General features: G+C 32.6%; 1 protein-coding gene across 1 annotated transcript in view; it reads right to left on the reverse strand.

Moving 5' to 3' along the window:
- Positions 1-6,061, reverse strand: part of LOC110445095 (homeobox protein Hox-B4-like) — a 43,612-nt gene extending 37,551 nt beyond the window's left edge. Inside the window, exon 1 of the mRNA XM_021489483.1 lies at positions 5,934-6,061. The gene's annotated coding sequence lies outside the window, so the exon portion shown is untranslated. The remainder of the gene's footprint in view (positions 1-5,933) is intronic.
- Positions 6,062-7,878: the final 1,817 nt, after the last annotated feature.

A 7,878-nucleotide genomic window follows, 5' to 3' on the forward strand; every position in this document is an offset into this window, starting at 1 on the left:
TTCGTTAGATTTGAATTAATCGATATTTTTATAACCTGTGTGAAGAGATACGTATAAACACAAGATCATCTGATTGCTGCTTCATAAAGTAAAAGAGTGAATATATTCAAACTACCTAAAGAATATATAATAAAACTATCAATATTGAAGAACTCATATATATACACTGTTTAAAAGCGTTGGCTATCAATAGCATAAGAACAATTGGTAAAACAAATAAGATAATATCTGAATGAATACAAAGGACAGTCACACATATTGCGTTAAGTATAGGCTCTTTGAACTACTACCCAAATAGTCAAAATGATGTTATATATACGTATGCTACCTAATCCGGCCAGAATGCATTGTACTATATTACATCACATAGGCGGATGGTGACTTTCTAAGGCTAGAAATGTGTGTCTGCGATTAAGGTTTATGACATCTTTGCGGATGACTCTACCTCCTTTGCAGAACATTTCACACAGTAGTCCATTGTACCGGAGTATCAAGCTTCCCAAACAAGCACAATGCAGACATATTGCCAAGACATATGGTGTTAAAACGTTTGCTTATATGGGACCTTTGCATCATTTCGTACGCGTCTTTCACAATTTGATTTCGGGGACGGTTTGACACATACAATAGAAAAGGAAAAGCTATTTTTCATGAGGTTCAAGGAAGGAATTTAGTTATTGGACCGGCGAAGCTTATGATTAAATCATGAACGACCATCAAACCCTCGACAGACGTGTAAAACAGAGCAGTGAAAATCTTATGGAAGACACGTATAGGCAAGAACCACAGACGTTAATAAATGGCATCTAGGAGATACGACACTAGTGTTTTCGCTGTGTCTGATGTTAGTTGAAAAATGACGCATAATAATACGTTTTTTCTTTATTATGCTTTGGCTAGCTGCAGATGAATCTTTCGTGGTAGAAAATAATTACTTCTCGACGTCGGCTGACCTTTCCACAGATTCGGTTATCCGCCTATACTGGACAATATCGCACAGAACTACATGTCGTGAAAATTAACTGCTTCTTTCCTTCCAATTTTTGTCTGAGTGATTCATGTGTTTTCTGGAAATAGTAATTTGTTTTCCTGCTCCTTTCTTTCACCCTTCGCCTGGAGGCCCGCGCTAGGTCTCTGGACCAGCTACAATCCGCTACAATCCGCGCTACTGCACCCTCTTCATCATTTTAGAACTAACATTCTTCATCCACGAAAATCCGAGTAGAAAATTCCATGAATTTTGTTTCTTGTGATAGAAAGAGTTTCTTTTTTTAAATATTACTTTATCAAGATTGAAAACGGCGTTTGTTTGAACATATCTACACCTCTGAATAATCCATGACACCAGAACCAACTGCATAGACATATTTTGTGTCAACACCTTTTTTTTTGTATATAAAAGCGTGTTTTGTTGATGACATTATTCAACAATTTCAACTCAGATTTCATCTTGCTTCATTGTTTATATATTTACACCATGTTTTCTTTCAACTGGTATATTCAGATCAGTGCTAGCTGTACACAGAAACTGATAAGTGATTATTTACATGTTGGCATTATATTGTTTGTTATTTAAATATATCTTTGTAATTTTATTTCATTTTTTTTCTTAAATTTTTATCATTTGTTTATGTTTATCTTAATATTGTAGATATATGGTAGCTAGTTTGATTGGTAGTCTGGATTTTAATCTGATTTGAACAGGCCAAGCATTATAATTAGTGTCAATAGTTCTGATTTTAAACTACTAAATCCTGCACTACTATTTCTGAATTGGATAGCAGAAGATGAGTAAACTGTTACAAACGGGTCTTTGTTATAGATGAGTATGAAGATGTCGTAAAATAGTCAAAAGTAACCATTGACTAAATTAAATGTAAAAAGTGACCATTGGCTCAATACAATATTTAAATCTGTTTGCGAAGGTCAAATTGGATAAAATGGAGGGGAGAATAAATGAGAAAACGATGTTATAACAATAGCGTTTAGCAACGTCGGCATGAGTGGTAGTGGTATAAAAACCTATCATATCTGTTCGAAAATAGCGTTTACCATCCCATAAATGTCAATAAGAGGGAAGTACGAAGAAGTAAGTCAGATAGAGGAACACATATCGATTTTAGTGAGCCAGATCACCATGAGTAGGTCCGATATATCTTCCTCTCTCTCAAATCAAAGACCACATCTGGCAGATATTGGTACTCCTGAGGAGTCATTCCTGAATCATACTAGGAATAGAATGTAAACACTGGACAGTATACAGTTTAATAGTCAGACAACTAGCGTTGCTATATCAAAAGGGACCTAACAGTTCAATACCGTGGGCATGTCAGGAAATATACTTTAGTCGTGCTAAGGATAGTGAAAGTCAAGAAAGGAATGTATATTGGAAGCTGAAAATGAACGTGTGCATTAAACAAACATTTTACAAATACGCTACCTGCATGTATGAGCCCATTTTGCGTGCTTGTTTTATTTTGGTTCAGTTGTTACCTTGACACTCTACTCCAGCAATGCACTGGTAATGATGATATTGAATTAATAGATAAGATTAGTTGGAATTAAATTGTGTACATGTTTTAGAACAAGTCATGTCTCTTTTAAAGATTCGTCTGCATTCGTTAAATATGTTAATTCTGAAGAATATACAACACAGCCGACATACAAGTGATTCACAATTATCTTTAAAGAAGAAAACAACATTACCGATCCAATATCCTTGGCATATTATGAAATTTCTCCTTATTTTTGATTATTATTTTGATGTGGCTTCGTAGTAACATCAGATGATATGAATAAAGTTTCTGCCAAGTTCGTTAACAAGTATCGTTTCAATGAAGGGTGTAGATATGTATGCATGGTTCAAAGGAGCATCCCACCCACCTTCATCTACTTTACATTTGTGCCAAAGTATGGAATGCATCATCACAATTTAATGGTTAAGATGTCACAGAACTTCACTTATATGTGTTCAATAGCATGCTGTTGCTGTAAATGGAAGATTGGATACAACAACAGTTTTGGATCAGAAGAAATAGTAACTTCTAGAATACATTCACATCTGTTAAATTCAGCAGAAGATATCTCCTATTATATATGCCCCATTTGTTCACTCCAATTATATAGTTATACGTCCGTTATTGTGTAAACGATAAACTATGTTCCTATCATACATCGTTTTATGCTGTTTGCATAATCTGTTTAAAAAGTTCCATCAGAAATGCTGAATTTCACATCTTTGGAATGCACTGCATTTTTGTTTAAATTTAATGTTTAGTCGAGTTGATAATGACTTTGGAAGTGTTCGATTTTGTTTAATAGAACTTAGAAATCCTTATGGGGTGTTCTAAATTTGTATGATGTTTACAAGTGAAATCATAATGGTTACTCCATGTGGGGCTTACCTGTCCATACCATCTTATTAATGTAACGGCTCTTATTGTTATTGTATTCCTACATGAAAATCCATTAATGGATAATTAAGTCAATATTAGACAATAAGCCTGGATATCTTATATATCAACGACATCGGGATATAAAGAAATGGATGACCATTGAACCTGGTTGGTAATGAACAGCTGTAATGTTTGCTTTTCAAAACATTTTATATGGTAGATATTATAAATATTTGTTGATGAATGTTTTGAATTTTACATTTAGAATAACTGCTTCACTAGGGCAGTCTATACAGTTAACAAGGTATTGATACTTGTTATTTATTAAGTTGTTTTTTATAATAGAAACCAACCAGTTAATTTTGGTACATTTATGTTCCACTATTCATATTTTTAATATGAATTTTCATATGTTTTCACCACCTATATTTCGTAACATATTAGATTTGCAAAATTAAAACGTGTAAAAATCCTAGCACATTATAACAATGTTTCGGTTTATCTTAGTTGGATGCTGATATGTATATAAAAACAAAGAAGCAAAATGTTTATGCTTTGCAGGGAAAAGAGCACAGGTATCCCGCATTAATTTTCATTAGGCATTACAGTGTCTTAAGCAAACACACTGCGATATAATTATAACTTTTTTTCTAACGTGACAAATGATAATAAAAATGTGACCATATTGCTGAAATATTGACCTGGCAATGTTAAATACACAAATAAGTAACATCCCACTCAACCCTCATTAATGGTGGGATCAATTGAATATCAGCCAATACATTAATTATTAAGATTCCTTCAGTAGGTCTGTTGGAAAATGATGGGATCCAATAATCATCAATACAATATTTAATGCCATTTCCTTGCATTAGACCAACATTTCGAGTTTGCTTAGTTCAAATGTATAACAATGTGAAGCATGTACATGTGTTTGGTGTTTGGAACTGAAGATACAACACTTCAATAGCACCCATTATAGTTAGGTTTGATATTTCAGCTTGATAGCACTGAACCCGTTTAGGTTTACTGATAATAATAATGAGAACGTAAATATTATTGAATTTTCGCAATCACTTAAAGAGTGAAATAAACTACCATTTGATATACTTAATATCGTATTTCGTACGTCATATTTGATTTAAAAATATCAACAATGAATCAAAGAATAATTGCATGAAATTGATAGAAATAATATCATAAGCTATTATTTTAACAGTAGTTAAGAGTGTATTGTCAAATGCGTTTGTGATACTTACTAACATATAAACAGTTTTTAAAGTGATTCAAATTATACAGAGAACATAACACGGTATTTGATTATCATTATTACACAAGAAATGCAGCTTTCGTGATTTTTGTATCATTCACTAGAAAATATTCATAATATTTTAAAACAAAAACTACCATATTAGATTTCATGAACTGATATTATTGAATTAATGGAAATGCTGTTAAATACCATTGAGAAAAGCAACTTTAGACCCATGGGGAAAATAAACAGTCAAATAAAGTATGTACCTGGATGACATGTTTTCTGCAAATAGCTATCCTCTCAGTAGGTATATAATATAAATATATTAAGTAATTTGTTAATTATTTTATGGAAAATGTTACAGTTTTCCTTTTCTAAACATTGATTCAAACTGCATTATTCATACACGGCGTGGTAGTGTATAATCAGTTATAACTACACTGGTTTATTTTAAATAGTATTTCAATATAAAATTGGTTGTTCGATAAAATGATGGCATTCTATGTTTCTGCTAGTATGTGATCATAAATGGAAAAGGAAACGGTTTTACACCGTCGATTTGTACGAGATATATCAGCTATAATGGTTGCTCTGCTAATTTCTCTGCTAGTTTTAAAAACTGCATTTGATAGTATAGCACTGTATTTTAATTAAACGCTAGACATTTTATACATACCCCGTTTTTTTTATTACAAAGCTTCATTCAATTATTCATTTATATCATCTTTAAATAAAAACACCAAAAAAGTATTACTCAAGTATATACAATACAACTAGTACACTTTACGTTGTGACGTTATATTCATTATTTCATATCTAACATCATGATTATAATACCATGCTTGATTAATTAATTAAGAATACTACACTACTAAAGTAAACATCAGACGATTAACACCAAAATGAGTTGTGGTGTGCCAGTTGATGAGGGTTTTTTCTTCGTTCATAAATGAATAAAATCAGTAACCTTGCAATCCGACGTATAGACGTTAGACCCCACTTCCCCTTCTACTTAGGGTTTTTTATATGACGTTGAATTAGTCGTGGATGTCAATAGAAAAGTCAGAGAATGCAAATGGGCGAAAACACTGATTTATGGAGGCATATAACTAAGTGTTCAGCAAAGATGAATATTCATTTTCCCAACCGATATGGTACTTCACTCTTTATCGATTTCGAGTTGTGTATTATTTTAACTAGATATACAAACGCAGTATTTGTAAACGATGCTTCAGTGTAGACAATAAAGCAGTATATAAATAGTAATGGTAGTGTATACTTACTGTTAATCTCTTCAACAGTCTCAAAAACAGCTCACACATGAGAACATTACAACATATTTCAAATCTGGTCCCGTACAGCCCGCTATCATCAATTATAGAACTCGCCCAATGTGGGCGGAGCCAAGCTTTGCCATTCCATTTGACTCCCTCGACAAATATGATTTACGACGTAAAAATCTTTTAAGATGGGTCCCAGCAAGCGACACGGCCAGTTGGTTTAAATTGAAAAAGCCATTTATAGTGTATGCACGGGGCTGGGCTAGCTCTCCAGACAGGCTGAGATTGCGCTGAGATTTGACAGGTCGAGTTGGGCCTGTTAACGAGTTTTACACAGAGCACGTGGGGAGTATCGAATGAAAACAAACCAAGCGACGTCTACTAGACCGATACGTTGCGTCATGATTGGTAGAGACGATGTCTATAAAATCTAGTGTATATATACTCGATGTACATACAATGTAACGTGGGAGAATTGAAAGTTATTTTCAATATGTGTATATGTCTATTTTGGACGTTAGGTAAGGCATGGGTAGGATTATTAGAGACAGTGAAAAAAGTTGCCTGCAGGGATACATGTAGATTTGTATATCAGTTCACGCCTTTATGTGGATGTTAGCTTTAGCATCATACAGCTTTTCTTCGTACGATTAGATTTAAATATACACGTGGATGTGTCATATACAAGTTTTATAAAAATGGATTTTAAATTTTTCCTTCCTGTATTTACATACACATTTCTATCTCAAATTGTATTTTAAGACAAAGCGTTTACATTTGATAATTTCGTAAAAATAGAAAGATTATCGAAATATTAAATATATCCGAGGCGTTTATATATCATTCATTTAAATAATGGAGATAATCGATAGTTTACACATTTTTATAATATATCAAATACCAGTTGAGCAGACAATTGTACAATTCACTATAGTGTTTCGTATATTGATCTAGGTTGTGTATACAATATTAGAGTATTTGCGATGCTACTTAACAACCACGTGCTACATATTATTGTATTACATATGTAAGGCGGTCTCTTAAACACATTCAATATAATGAACTTTATATTACTATTTCAACTCTACTGAAACCCGGATAAGATTGTCAATAATGCAATGATACTTTGTGTTTGCATATGCAAAAAAAACTACAAGAAAATTGGTAACAAAGTAATGTGATATTCAGTGCAAATTTAAATAGAGTTTCATATATTTCCGAATACACCAACATGCGTTCATTTATTTACATGTATTTTTCATCTATCCTCGCATTTTTAAATTATTAATACTAATGCAAATGTTTACAAATCGTGTTTTACAATATATTTTTTCTCATATTTTAGTAACCAGCAGTTTTGAGATGCTGCTTTGTTTTTTATCTACGACAATGCGTTGGGCATACATTTGTAAAATTCATATTCAACAGCAACTATTACAATTATAGCAGTCGCTGTTTAAAATTGCCTTTTCTATTTATTTTACAATTAGTTTGTATTGATTTACTCAATTCACCGGGAACGGAAGAAGCTAGACAATCGTTATTTCAAATTTGCGGCCACATGTTGTATCGAGTATCATTATTAAACCTGCTAAGCAATTTACCTCAGAACGTATTTCAACGGAATATATTCGACAATGAATTTGTTTCAGAATTCTATAAAAATAAACGAACACATAGTATAGACTTATTTGATGAATCACAATCATGAAACCAAAATTAAATGTGATTTCTTTATATGTCATGACATACTTACTGTCAGCGAGGATCTTCCTTATCTTAGCAAACCAACGAACATCCTGTAAATATTAAGATTAAAAAGCAAGTTACTACGAGAAAATCACATTCGTCTCAACCCAATCTAACGACAACGACGGACGTAATAACAACACCTTTAAATAAATAGGAAATATAAACAACACCTCAAATAAGCCATTACATCATGTAA

Source organism: Mizuhopecten yessoensis, unplaced genomic scaffold (genome assembly GCF_002113885.1).
Source record: "Mizuhopecten yessoensis strain PY_sf001 unplaced genomic scaffold, ASM211388v2 scaffold2711.2, whole genome shotgun sequence".
In the NCBI taxonomy this organism is placed as follows: Eukaryota; Metazoa; Mollusca; class Bivalvia; order Pectinida; family Pectinidae; genus Mizuhopecten; species Mizuhopecten yessoensis.